At 40.9% G+C, this 13,543-nt stretch overlaps 1 protein-coding gene across 1 annotated transcript in view; it reads right to left on the bottom strand.

Moving 5' to 3' along the window:
- The window catches only part of RUNDC3B (RUN domain containing 3B), a 165,671-nt gene extending 152,709 nt beyond the window's left edge, over positions 1-12,962 (bottom strand). The window contains exon 1 of the mRNA XM_066240198.1: positions 12,893-12,962. The gene's annotated coding sequence lies outside the window, so the exon portion shown is untranslated. The remainder of the gene's footprint in view (positions 1-12,892) is intronic.
- Positions 12,963-13,543: the final 581 nt, after the last annotated feature.

The following is a 13,543-nucleotide window of genomic DNA, read 5'->3' as shown; positions in this document are numbered from 1 at the left end:
CTTTCTCTGGATTACTATTCTGGAGGTAATGAATCAATTATATTCAGTACAGAGTATAATACTATGAGTTTTCACTTACTTTTTGAACTCTTTTTGGCACCTATTGCAATTATTTATTTTATTTATCTGAGCATGTGCACAGAGTTTATTCAGACATGTAAAAAGACTCACAATAAAAATAATGAGGACTGGGCCCTGGTGGGCTGGCTCAGTGGTAGAGCTTCCGCCTGGTCTGTGGCAGTTCCGGGGTTTGATTCCCGGCCAGAGCACACAGAAGTGCCCATCTGCTTCTCCACCCTTTGCCCTCTCCTTCCTCTCTACCTCTCTCTTCCCCTCCCGCAGACAAGGCTCCATTGGAGCAAAAGTTGGCCCAAGCGCTGAGGATGGCTCCATGGCCTCTACCTCAGGTGTTAGAATGGCTCTAGTTGCAACACAGCAACACCCCAGATGGGCAGAGCATAGCCCCCTGGTGGGCAAGCCCTGTGGATCCCGGTCAAGTGCATGCGGGAGTCTGTCTCTCTGCCTCCCCGCTTCTCTCTTCAGAAAAATACAAATAATAATAATAATAATAATGATAATAATAATAATGAAGACTGTAGATGCCAACTTTAACCTATGAGAGTTTGGTAGAATTGAATGAGCAGACCATATTCATTTCTTGTTTTCCCAACCTTCTCTTTCTTCTCATCAGAAGAAACAAAATTACAACTCTAACATATAAAATGTCCTAAAATCTAAAATGCTATAAACCAGAGATATTACCAAATGATTATTTATTTTAATCTCAAGGAAGTGATCTAAGTATGTCCAAACCCAGTAGCCATACAGAAAAGATTGATAAAATTGAAGACACTGCCTGACCTGTGGTGGCGCAGTGGATAAAGCGTCGACCTGGAAATGCTGAGGTCGCCGGTTCGAAACCCTGGGCTTGCCTGGTCAAGGCACATATGGGAGTTGATGCTTCCAGCTCCTCCCCCCCTTCTCTCTCTCTGTCTCTCCTCTCTCTCTCTCTCTCTGTCTCTCCCTCTCCTCTCTAAAATGAATATAAAAAAAAAATACCATTACCGTTTAAATTGAAGACACAAACTTTTTAAAAAAACCACAAAGCAAGTTTCTCCATAAACAAAAGCTAAAGTGAAATGATGGGCTCAGAAAACATAGTTGAAACTCATATCATGGACAAAAAGCTAATTTCCTTTATATACACGGATCAAGAAGCACTGTTTCAATAGAATAATGAAGGTGAAAACGAAATAGCAAGTAATAACCTCAGTGGGAAGTAAGAATTATATAACTCTCAAAGAATTGTGAACGAGGAGAAAAAAGAGGAGTAGCAGTGGGGAATGTTGAGGAGAGGGATGTTAGTATTTTATTCCTATTGTATAGTTACTTTTTACAGAAGTGACTTGTGCACATTTTAAAGCTGGTGGAATGAATCCACTGGGAGGGAAAGGTTAGTAAAGCAAGAGAGAAAAGCATGATTAGATGTGAGAATGCAGAAAAGCATTGTATTCAAGGCACAGATGGATGGATTGAGCTTTGATTAAAGGTACCAATTCTCAATTGTATCCAGAGAGAATAGTGGGAGTATGGGTGCCGATGTAAGTACTTTTTAGTTTTCATTATTAGAAAGTTGGGAGGTTCCTGTCTGATAGATTCTGCTTTATCTAGAAATGTCAACAGCTAAAAAGTTTTAAATACTTCTTATAGCAAGTAGTAAAATAAATTGACTAATAAAATTTAGGACTTCTGGTCAATGTTCGAGAAACGATTTAAGATTGGTAATGATGAGGCCCTGGCCGGTTGGCTCAGTGGTAGAGCGCCGGCCTGGTGTGCAGGGGTCCTGGTTCGATTCCCGGCCAGGGCACACAGGAGAAGCGCCCATCTGCTTCTCCACCCCTCTCCCTCTCCTTCCTCTCTATCTCTCTCTTCCCCTCCCACAGCGAGGCTCCATTGGAGCAGAGATGGCCCGGGCGCTGGGGATGGCTCCTTGGCCTCTGCCCCAGGCGCTAGAGTGGCTCTGGTCACGACAGAGCAACGCCCCTGGTGAGCATGCTGGGTGGATCCCGGTTGGGCGCATGCGGGAGTCTGTCTGACTGTCTCTCCCTGTTTCCAGCTTTGGAAAAATACAAAAAAAAAAAAAAAAAAAAAAAGATTGGTAATGATGAATTTATGAGACACATCCACTCTTTCTTTGACATTGTTAGTGTCCTAGCTCAGTCTACCAGAAAACCAAAAAACAATAGTCTGGGTTGCTTAAACAACAGAGATTTATTTTTTCACAGTTGTAGAGTTCAGGGAGTCCAAGATCAAGGTGCCAGCTGATTTGGTTCCTGGTGAAGACTCTCTTTCAGGCCACCATCTCCCTGTGTGTGCACATGACCTCTTCTTTGTGTGCAGAAGGTGAGGTAGGGAGTGAAAAGAGAAAACAAGCTTTCTGATATCTCTTAGAAGGGCACTAATCTTGTTATTAGAAACTACCCTCATGATGTCATCTAACCCTAATATACCTCCCAAAGGTTCCATATCCAAGTACCACCACAATGAGGCTTAAAGCCTAAATGTGTAAATTTTGGTAAACACAAGCATTTGGTCCAGAACAGTTAGAATGCAGGCATGCAGGTAATAAAGAAGATGTTGATTTCATGCCGGACTGAAATGTTATAGAGAGTAAAAGGAAAAGTCTTAAATACAAGGAGGTTTGGGTTATTAACATCTGTTGAGTTCAAAGAATAACCATAATGTATTTCGTTAAACAAGTTAGAAGATGAAAATAGAGCTAGTGGTCAGGGAGTGGTACACTTGCATGAGCAGTTTTGGAATTAGAGCAGTTAATGGACGATAGCAAAATCAAAGGTTTGTAATCATAGTAATGTGCGGCAGTATAGGGGTTTGTCTGCACTCCTGGGAGTCAAATAATTTAACAACTGATTCTCTGCCCTAATGACCATTTTCCCCCCACTTTTTAAAAATTTTTATTAATTTAAATTTGTGTTCACTTGGATTCAAGTGTCCCACTCAATATAACTCCTTTGCCCCCTACACCCATGTCCCGCATTAAACCCCCTTTGCCCTTCCCCCAAAGTCCCTCCCCAGTTCCCTCTGGGATTTGATGTCCTGTTATCTATATCTCTGTGTTATGTATATAGAATTTCACTAATCCCCTCATCTTCTCTGATCCCATTCCCTCATCCCCCTTCCCTCTGACAGCTGCCCTTCTGCTCCCTGTGACCCTGCCTTTGCCTCTGTTCCTCTCCTCAGTTCCCTTTGTTCGTTAGATTCCACATATGAGTGAGATCATATGATATTTGTCTTTCTCTGCCTGGCTTATTTCACTGAACATAATCATCTCCAGGTCCATCCATGCCATCACAAAAGGTAAGATTTCCTTCTTTTCACAGCCACATAGTATTCCATTGTGTATATGTACCCCACCTTTTTAATTCACTTGTCCACTGATGGACACTTGGGCTGTTTCCAGATCTTGGTTATTGTAAACAATGCTGCCATAAACATGGGGGTGCATATCTTCTTTTGAATGAGTGATTTGGTATTCTTAGGATATATTCCTAAAAGTGGGATAATTGGGTCAAAAGGCAGTTCCATTTTTAATTGTTTGAGGAATCTCCATACTGTTTTCCACAGTGGCTGCACCAGTCTGCATTCCCACCAGCAGTGCAGGAGGATTTCCCTTCTCCACATTCTTGCCAGCACCTATCGTGTGTTATTTTGTTAATGAGTGCCTGACAGGTGTGAGGTGGTATCTCATTATGGTTTTAATTTGCATTTCTCTAATCATTAGTGATGTTGAACATTTTTTCATATGCCTATTGGTCATCTGTATGTCCTCTTTGGAGAAATGTCTATTCAGTTCTTTTGCCCATTATTTAATTGGATTGTTTACCTTCATGGTGTTGAGTTTTAGAAGTTCTTTATAAATTTTGGTTATTAACCCCTTATTATACATATTGGTGAATATGTTCTCCCATAGTGTAGGTTGTCTTTTAATTTTATTCACAGTATCTTTTGCTGTGCAAAAGCTTTTTAGTTTGATATAGTCCCATTTGTTTATTTTGTCCTTTATTTCATTTGCCCGTGGAGAAAAATCAGCAAAAATATTGCTACTAGAGATATTGAAGAGTTTACTGCCTATGTTTTCTTCCATGATGTTTATGGTTTCACTACTTACATTTACGTCTTTTATCTATTTTGAGTTTATTTTTCTGAATGGTGTAAGTTGCCGGTCTAGTTTCATTTTTCTGCATGTCCAATTTTCCCAACACCATTTATTAAAGAGACTGCCTTTATTCCACTGTATACTCTTACCTCCTTTGTCCAATATCAATGGACCATAAAGACGTGGGTTTATTCTGGGTTCTCTGTTCTGTTCCATTGATCTGTATGCCTATTCTTATGCCGGTACAAGCTGTTTTGAAAACAATGGTCTTGTAGTATAAATTGATATCAGGAAGTGTGATACCTCCCACTTTATTCTTCATTTTCAAATTTTCTGAGGCTATTCGTGTTCTTTTTTGGTTTCATATGAATTTTTGGAATATTTGTACTATATCTTTGAAGTATGCCATTGGCATTTTAATAGGAATTACCTTGAATTCATAGATTGCTTTGGGTTATATAGACATTTTAATGATGTTTATTCTTCCTATCCATGAACACAGTATATGCTTCCACTTGTTTGTATCTTCCTTGATTTATTTTTCAATAACTTACAATTTTCCGAGTGTGAGTCTTTTACCTCCTTGGTTAAATTTACTCCTAGTCACTTTATTTTGTTGTTGTTGTTGCAATAGTGAAGGGGATTGTTTCTTTTTAACTTCTCTTTCAGACAGTTTATTGATGTATAAAAATGCTACTAATTTCTGAATATATTAATTTTATATCATGCCACCTTGCCAAATTCATTTATCAGGTCTAATAGTTTTCTGACTGAGACTTTAGGTTTTCTATGTACAATATCATGTCATCAGCAAAAATGATAGTTTTACTTCTTCTTTTTCAATTTGGATGCCTTTTATTTCTTCTTCTGGTCTGATTGCTGTGGCTACAACTTCCAGACGTATGTTGAATAAGAGTGGTAAAAGGGGGCACCTGTGCCTTGTTTTTGTTCTGAAGAGAATTGCTTTTAATTTTTGCCCATTGAGTATGATCTTGGCTGTGGGTTTGTCATAGATGGCCTTTATTATGGTGAAGTATGTTCTCTGTATTCCCACTTTGCTGAGAGTTATGATCATAAATGGGTGCTGGGTTTTATCAAATGTTTTTACTGCATCTATTGATATAATCATGTGATTTTTATCCTTCCTTTTGTTTATGTCAGTGGTAGTCAACCTGGTCCCTACCGCCCACTAGTGGGCATTTCAGCTTTCATGGTGGGTGGTAGCGGAGCAACCAAAGTATAAATAAAAAGATAGATTTAACTATAGTAAGTTGTTTTATAAAGATTTATTCTGCCAAACAGCAAAAATACGATATAAAGTACTTGGTAAGTAATTATTATTATATGCTTTAACTTGCTGTAACTCTGCTTTATAAATTTTATAAAGTGAAGTTACTTCCCTACTTTATAAATCACCATTACTGTGGAACCGGTGGGCGGTTAGAAAATTTTACTACTAACAGAGATACAAAAGTGGGCAGTAGGTATAAAAACGTTGACTACCCCTGGTTTGTGTGATGAATCACATTGATTGATTTGCAAATATTGTACCAGCCTTGCCTCCCCAGAATAAATCCCACTTGATCATGATGTATGACTTTTTTTAGTATATTGCTGGATCTGGTTTGCTAATATTTTGTTGAGAATTTTAGCATCTATGTTCATCAGGGATATCGGCCTATAGTTTTCTTTCTTTGTAGTGCTTTTACCTGGTTTTGGAATGGGGATAATGCTTGCCTCATAAAAGGAGTTTGAAAGTCTTTCCTTCTCTTGAATTTTTTGAAATAGCTTGAGAAGGATAGCTGTTAGTTCTTCTTTGAATATGTGGTAAAATTCACCTTCTAAGCTGTCCTGTCCAGGACTTTAGTTTGTTGGGAATTTTTTGATAACTGTTTCAGTTTCATTAGTTATAATCAGTCTGGTTAGGACTTATGATCTTCTTGATTGAGTTTTGGAAGATTGTAAGTTTCTAGGAATTTATTCATTTCACCTAGGTTGTCCAATTTTGTGGCATATAGATCTTCATAGTATTTTCTTAAAATCCTTTGTATGTCTGTAGTGTCAGTTGTTACTTCTCCACTTTCATTTTAAATTTTATTTATTTGAGTCCTCTCTCTTTTTTCTTGATGAGTTTGGTTAAAGGTTTGTCAATGTTATTTACCTTTTCAAAGAACCAGCTCTTGGTTTCATTGATCTTTTGTATTTTTTTTAGCCTCTATGTATTTTATTTCTGCTCTGATCTTTATTATTTCCTTCCTTCTACATCCTCTGGGCTTTATTTGTTGTTTTTTCTAGTTCTTTTATTTATTTATTTATTTATTTATTTATTTATTTATTTATTTATTTATTTTTTTGTATTTTTCTGAAGCTGGAATCAGGAAGAGACAGTCAGACAGACTCCCGCATGTGCCCAACCGGGATCCACCCGGCACGCCCACCAGGGGCGACGCTCTGCCCACCAGGGGGCGATGCTCTGCCCCTCCAGGGCGTCGCTCTGCCACAACCAGAGCCACTCTAGCGCCTGGGGCAGAGGCCAAGGAGCCATCCCCAGCGCCCGGGCCATCTTTGCTCCAATGGAGCCTTGGCTGCGGGAGGGGAAGAGAGAGACAGAGAGGAAGTAAGGGGAGTGGAGAAGCAAATGGGCGCTTCTCCTATGTGCCCTGGCCGGGAATCGGACCCGGGTCCCCCGCACGCCAGGCCGACACTCTACCGCTGAGCCAACCGGCCAGGGCCTTTTTCTAGTTCTTTTAGATACTGGGTTAAGTTGTTTATTTGAGCTATATTTTGCTTCTTAAGGTATGCCTGTAATGCTATGAACTTCCCTCTCAGGACTGCCTTTGCTGTGTCCTATAAATTTTGAGTTATTGTATGTTCATTTTCATTTACTTCAAGGAAATTTTTTATTTCTTCCCTGATCTCGTTGTTAACCCATTCATTATTTAATAACATACTATTTAGCCTAAGTAGTTTGAATGTTTTTCAGTTTTTCTATTGTAGTTGATTCCTAGTTTTGTGACATTGTGATCAGAGAAGATGCTTGATATAATTTCAATCTTCTTAAATTTATTGAAACTTGTTTTGTGACCTAACATGTGGTCTATCCTAGAGAATATACCATGAGCACTTGAAAAGAATGTATAATCTGCTGCTTTGGGTGAAAGGTTCTGAAAATATCGATTAAATCCAGTTCATATAGTGTGTCATTTAAGGCTGCTGTTTCTTTGTTAATTTTTTTTTTCTAAAGTGAGATGCAGAATGGTAGAGAGACAGACTCCCACATGCACCTGACCTGGATCCACCCAGCATTCCCACCAGGTGGTGATTGTCTGCCCGTCTGGGGCATTGCTCCATTGCAACCAGAGCCATTCTAGCACCTGAGGCAGAGGCCATGGAGCCATCCTCAGTGCCTGGGCCAACTTTTCTCCAATGGAGCCTTGACTGCAGGGAAAAAGGAGACAAAAAGAAAGTAGAGGAGGAAGGATGGAGAAGCAGATGTGCGCTTCTTCTGTGTACCCTGTCCGGGAATTGAACCCTGGACTTCCACACACTGGGCCGACACTCTACCACTGAGTTAACTGGCTAGAGCTATCTGTTAATATTTTTTTTAGTGAGGTATTAAAATCCCCTACTATTATAGTATTGCTGTTGATTTTTCCCTTTATGTCCATCAGAATCTGCTTTATATGTATATATTTAAGTGCTCCTATATTAGGTGCATAGATATTTACAATGGTTATATCCTCCTGTTGGATTGTTCCCTTCTTCATTATGTAGTGACCTTCTTTATCCTTTATTATAGCCTTTGTTTTAAAGTCTATTTTGTCATATATAAGTAATGCTTCCCCAGTTTTTTTTTTTTCATTTCTATTTGCATGAAAAACTTTTTCCATCCCTTCACTTTCTGTCTATATGTCTTTTGTTCTGAGGTGGGTCTCTTGTAGACAGCATATGTACAGGTCCTGTTTTCTTATACATGCAGCTACCCTATGTTTTTTTATTGGAGTACTTATTTATTGCCATTTTATTCTTTAAATCTACAATCCCCTTTTTCTCGATTTCTTTTATTTTTTCTTTGCTCTTTTTATATCAGATACCTTAACATTTATTGCAGTACTGATTTGGTTGTAATGAATTCCTTGAGTTTTTGTTTGTCTGGGAAGCTTTTCATTTATCCTTCCATTTTAAACAATAGCCTTGCTGGATAAAGAAGTCTCGGTTGTAGGTTCTTGTTTTGCAACCCTTTGAATATTTCTTGCCAATCCCTTCTGGCCTCAAGTGTTTCTGTTTAGAAGTCAGATGTCATCCTTACAGGGGCTCCTCTGTAATTAACTGCTTTTCTCTTGCAGCTTTTAGTATTCTTTCTTTGTCTCTTAGCTTTGGTACTTTAATTGTGATGTGTCTTGGTGTAGGCCCTCCTTGGGTTCCTCTTTAATGGGACTCTCTGTGCTTCTTGAACTTGTGTGACATTTTCCTTCATCAGTTTAGGGAAATTTTCAGCTATGATTTCTTCAAATAGTTTCTCTATCCCTTGTTTGTTGTCTTCTCCAGGAACCCCTATGATGCAGGTGTTGTTTCTCTTCATGTTGTCACAGAGCTCTCTTAGAGTTTCCTCAGTCTTTTTGAGCCTCTTTTCTTTCTGCTCTGCTTTTCTGCTTTCATTTATTTCATTTATCTTGTCCTCTAAATTGCTGATTCAATACTCAGCTTATTGAGGATTCCTTCTAGTGCATTCTTCATTTCTGATGTTGTATTTGTCATTTCTGACTGGTTCTTTTTTATAATTTCAATGTCCTATTTGATGCTTGCTATCTCTTGATTTAGGTGCTCATTATGTCCATCCATTGTTGCTTTAAGTTCCTTGAGCATCCTAAAAATCATTATTTTAAACTCTGCATCTGGTAGTTTACTTCCATTTCATTTAGTTCTTTTTCTGGGGATTTCTCTTGTTGATTCATTTGGGTCGTATTTCTTTGCCCATTTTGTCTGTGTATTAGGTAGCACTGCTTGACTTTGAAATTTTTGTGGTGTTTTTACAGGAAGATGGGCTTGGTGGTATGACCTCCAGGCTACCTGTTTTCCTTAGTCTAGGAATGCTTCTTGAGGGTACTATTATTCTTCCTGTTGTATGTGAGTATTGAATTCAGTTGTTCCTTTCGTGGGTACAGTTATCCCTTCCAGCTGACTGGCTCTAAGGGTCAACCTTGATCATGTGTATAATGATCACACTGTGTAATGTCTGTCCTGTTGGGCACTTTTATTCTCTACAGTGTCTGGTGCCTGCTAGACTCATTCATTGGGCGTGCTGCTTGTGTAGGTAGCTGAGTCTAGGTTTGTTGCTGTCTGCCACCCACTACCGGTTATGTTGGCTCTAGATCCTCTTGGGTTGGCATCAGCTGTTGTTTGTAACTTGGTGTGGGCTATCTGTCGGCAGCTAATGCACTTTTTGCTGTTTGTGTCAGCGTTTCCTATGCCTGGGTAGTGTGGAAGGGGCTAACCCATGTATAATGATCAGCTTTCTCTTGCTTAGAGATGACAGCAGTTCCATAAGAGCCCCAAGCTCCATAGATTTGTCTCCACTTTTCAGCTGCTCCTTCTCCTCTTGCAGCTACTTGGTCTTCCCACAGAGTCTTCTGTAGAAAGACTGGAGTGTGGGCTCAGACTGGCCTCACCCAACCAACCCCTCTACACACTGCACACTTCATGGGTTAGAGCAGCTGAGGTTGTGAATACTATGTTAGGGGTACCCTCTACTTCAGGGGTCTATTGGTTAGGAGCTCAGTATGGGGAATGTGGCCCCTACTTCAGAGCCTAATTTCTCAGCCACTGCTGGATGCTTCCATTTTATTTCTCCCCAACAAGGTGAGCATCAGGTACAGATCGAGTGTGGCCATCATTCCCCTCAGCAAAAATTCTTAAAGCTAGTGAGACCCTGGTTTCAGGGAGGAAGACTGAGATAGTCCTCTCCTGAGGCTGAGTGTGCCTCCCAGAAGGTGGCTAAGCCCCTCGACCAGATCCAACAATACGCTCACAGGGACCCACACATTAAATGTCCATGCTCTAAGCCTCTCTCTCTTCCTGTGGAATCTAGCCCAATAGGATGGGATATCCAGCACCTAAGCTGGCTGGCTGTGAAGCTCCACCCTATTCAATGCACATGTGCAACTGTGCCGGTGCTGATCACAGAGAGCAGAACTTGCCTCTGCTGGGCCAGGTGTGAGGAGCCTTCCTTAGGATACCACTCTAGCAAGGGTTGTTAGGTCCTGAACCAGTGCTTTCTGCAGCTTGCCATTGGATGTGCCAGCCCTGGGCCTCCCTTGCAGAAACCCGTGCAGACCACTGGGAGAAACTGCTCGTGACTGGCCCTCAGTAACCTTCTTGGAGCTACAAGCAATCCAGAGTTTGTGGCTGCTTCTACTGGGCCCAAGTGCACATGGAAATACCAGCTGCACACCTAGGCTGGCTTTACCCATTCTGGGCCTGGGGGAAGGTCCCCTTCAAAGGCCAAGGTTCCCTGAGTCCAGCCTCCTGCAGCCTCTTTCTGCTAGCTGCTCGTTGGGCTTGGCCACTGAAAAAAATCTATGCTAGAGTCTAGAGCCTGTGGCAATTCAGGGATTAGGAAGGGTGGTGGGTGTGGCTCCGCCCCTTGGCCCCAGGTGTCAGTCTGTCCAGGCTTTTTTCAGAGACGTCAGGGGTGTGTGGCCCCAGGAATCTGGTGAGTGTGGCCTCTGAGACCCAGAGCTGTGGTCTGCTGGCATTCCAGACAGTTTCTACTGAGTCTCCTGTGAGGTGGAATTATCAGTCTTAGACCTGGGAACATGTGGGGAAAAGCTTCGGCCCCAACACCAGAAAACTGAGTCGCTGATGCACCCCCTACTTCCTGGCCTCTCAGAACGACCTGTCGCCATCACTGGGGTAGGAGAGACTCCCAAGGGTGCAGCAGTTGCTTTTCCCCAGGCTGATGCCACTCAGAGGGGATGCTCTGCCCAAGAAAGATGGTGGTTGCAGTATTGGAGAATGACTCAGCACGGGGGTTCTGGTGACTGTCCCCCACAGTGTCTCTCCCTGGGCCTCCAACTTTACACCTTCATCATGCAACTCCAATCCTCTCTGCTCTCCCTCCACCAGAGCCCCAGGTAAGTGGTGTGAATGAGATTTCCTGCATGGGCCCTTTAAGACGGAGTCTGTGTCTCAGAAATCTCAGTCTCTTTCTTGCAGACAGAAACCCTGTTCTTTTTATCTCCAAATGCTGTCTGGGTGCCTCTTCTAGGCTCTGGAGCTCTAGGCTGGGGCTCCGGGCCTGGGGCTGAGCACCGACACCTCTTAGGGCGACCCTCCCCGCAGTGAGAGTCCCTCTGAACCCTCAGCCGCAGCTAGCTCCTGGGAGCGGGGCAGCCCTTTCCACGTCTCCGCCCTTCCTACCAGTCTCGGTGTGACTTCTTCTGTGATGCTTGGTTATAGATTCCTCTCCCTTTAGTCCAAAGTTGGTTTTCCAAGATGACTGTTCTTAAATTAATTGTAATCCAGTTTTATCCTATCTTGGACTATCCATCGCCATCTTGGACTATCCTATCCATCGCCATCTTGGACTATCAATGACCATTTTAAGTATAAAATAATGATATACTGAAAGGTAGTTTATTATTTCATGCATTTAATACTTAAATAAAAACAATAAAAGAGGTGCACAAAACTAGATTATGTTATAAAAAGTTTTATAATATTAATAAAAAACATTAAATAATACTTTAAACCAGTGGTCCCCAACCTTTTTTGGGCCACGGACCAGTTTAATGTCAGAAAATATTTTCATGGACCAGCCTTTAGGGTGGGCTGGATAAATGTATCACGTGACCGAGACAAGCGTCAAGAGTGAGTCTTAGATGGATGTAACAGAGGGAATCTGGTCATTTTTAAAAAATAAAACATCGTTCAGACTTAAATGTAAATAAAACGGAAATAATATAAGTTATTTATTCTTTCTCTGCGAACCGGTACCAAATGGCCCATGAACTGGTACCGGTCCGCGGACGGGGGTTGGGGACCACTGCTTTAAACAATAAAACTGCTATGCTATTTCTAATGACAGTTTGTCACCCCCTGGCTGTTTGGCACTTTTTCTATTTACATTATATGTTTGTTTACTGAAGTAACAAACATGAAAGAATTAAGATGTATTTCATCAATGATATAATGAGTTTTATGAAATAAATAAATAAATATTACAAGCATAGTTCTGTCAAAATATTTCACCTATGGATGGAATGAATATTACCACGGGCACTTAGAATACACAATCATGCAGATGAACGTTAAAAAAGAATAAAGAATGTAAATTTGTGATTTCTACATTGGGCAGCTGCCCAGGCACCCACCTTAGAGAGAACTCTGGTTACAAGTGCCATTTTAACAACCAGTTTGCCAAACTCAACAAAAAATTAAGTATTGGTTCTGCTGACCTGGTGTGAACCAGCTAAATCCTATCACTGTATGTCTAGTGATAAAAGGAGGTAAATAAAATTCAGAAGTTCAGAGTGTTGAACATTTATGTTACGAAGTCACCCAGAATTATGGCTAAATTCAGAATACACAATAGCTGCTATGTTATTTTGAATAATTTAGGGGAAGTAAATAGGAGATTAGTAAATGATGGTACTGTCAAATTATCTAAAACTCCAGGACTAAGAGAAAATTATGTTGGTATGCTTGCTTTTTTACCTGATAGTGGAGAAGTAGTGGTCTAGAAGTGACGACAGAAACCAGGTTGGACACTATTCATCTGTCCCTGCGGTACGAAAGGGGTAAAAATATTTAAAAACAAAACAAAAACATCCGTTTGAAAGTACAAGGGAAGTGGAGCCATGAGGGGCGATCCAGGTTTCCGTTCAGGAAAAAGGGTGGGGTGGCCACTCACAAGTAGAGACTAGAAGGTAGCATTGGGCACAGAGCTAAAGTTCCAGAGGGCATCCTGGGAGTGGGTAGCAGACAGGGTCATGGTCAAGAAAGTACAAAACTTGTTGGTGTAATAGGGAATGGCTGGTGTGACATTACAGGCTAATTGGTGAGACAGCCAATTCTCACAAATTGTTCTTTGTAAAAATGTTTACTCTTTGGGTAATCAAAGACTGATCAAAACAAGGTATATTTGGTCTTACAATTTCTTTAAGGAGAGCAATATAGGCCCATACATCTGAAGAGGGCTTTTTCTTTCTTTTCCTTTCCTTTCCTTTCCTTTTGGAGAGGGGGTTAACAAACCAAAAATTATAGACTCCAGACACTACATGGAATAATATCATCAATTTATCTTCAGAGCCATTCTCTAAAGCAGGGACTGTTATATTCTGCCATTTACAAACAAGGAAACAAAGA

Source organism: Saccopteryx bilineata, chromosome 7 (genome assembly GCF_036850765.1).
Source record: "Saccopteryx bilineata isolate mSacBil1 chromosome 7, mSacBil1_pri_phased_curated, whole genome shotgun sequence".
NCBI classification, from domain to species: domain Eukaryota; kingdom Metazoa; phylum Chordata; class Mammalia; order Chiroptera; family Emballonuridae; genus Saccopteryx; species Saccopteryx bilineata.
The sequence above is the reverse complement of the archived record's forward strand: the minus strand, read 5'-3'. Positions and strand labels throughout refer to the sequence as shown.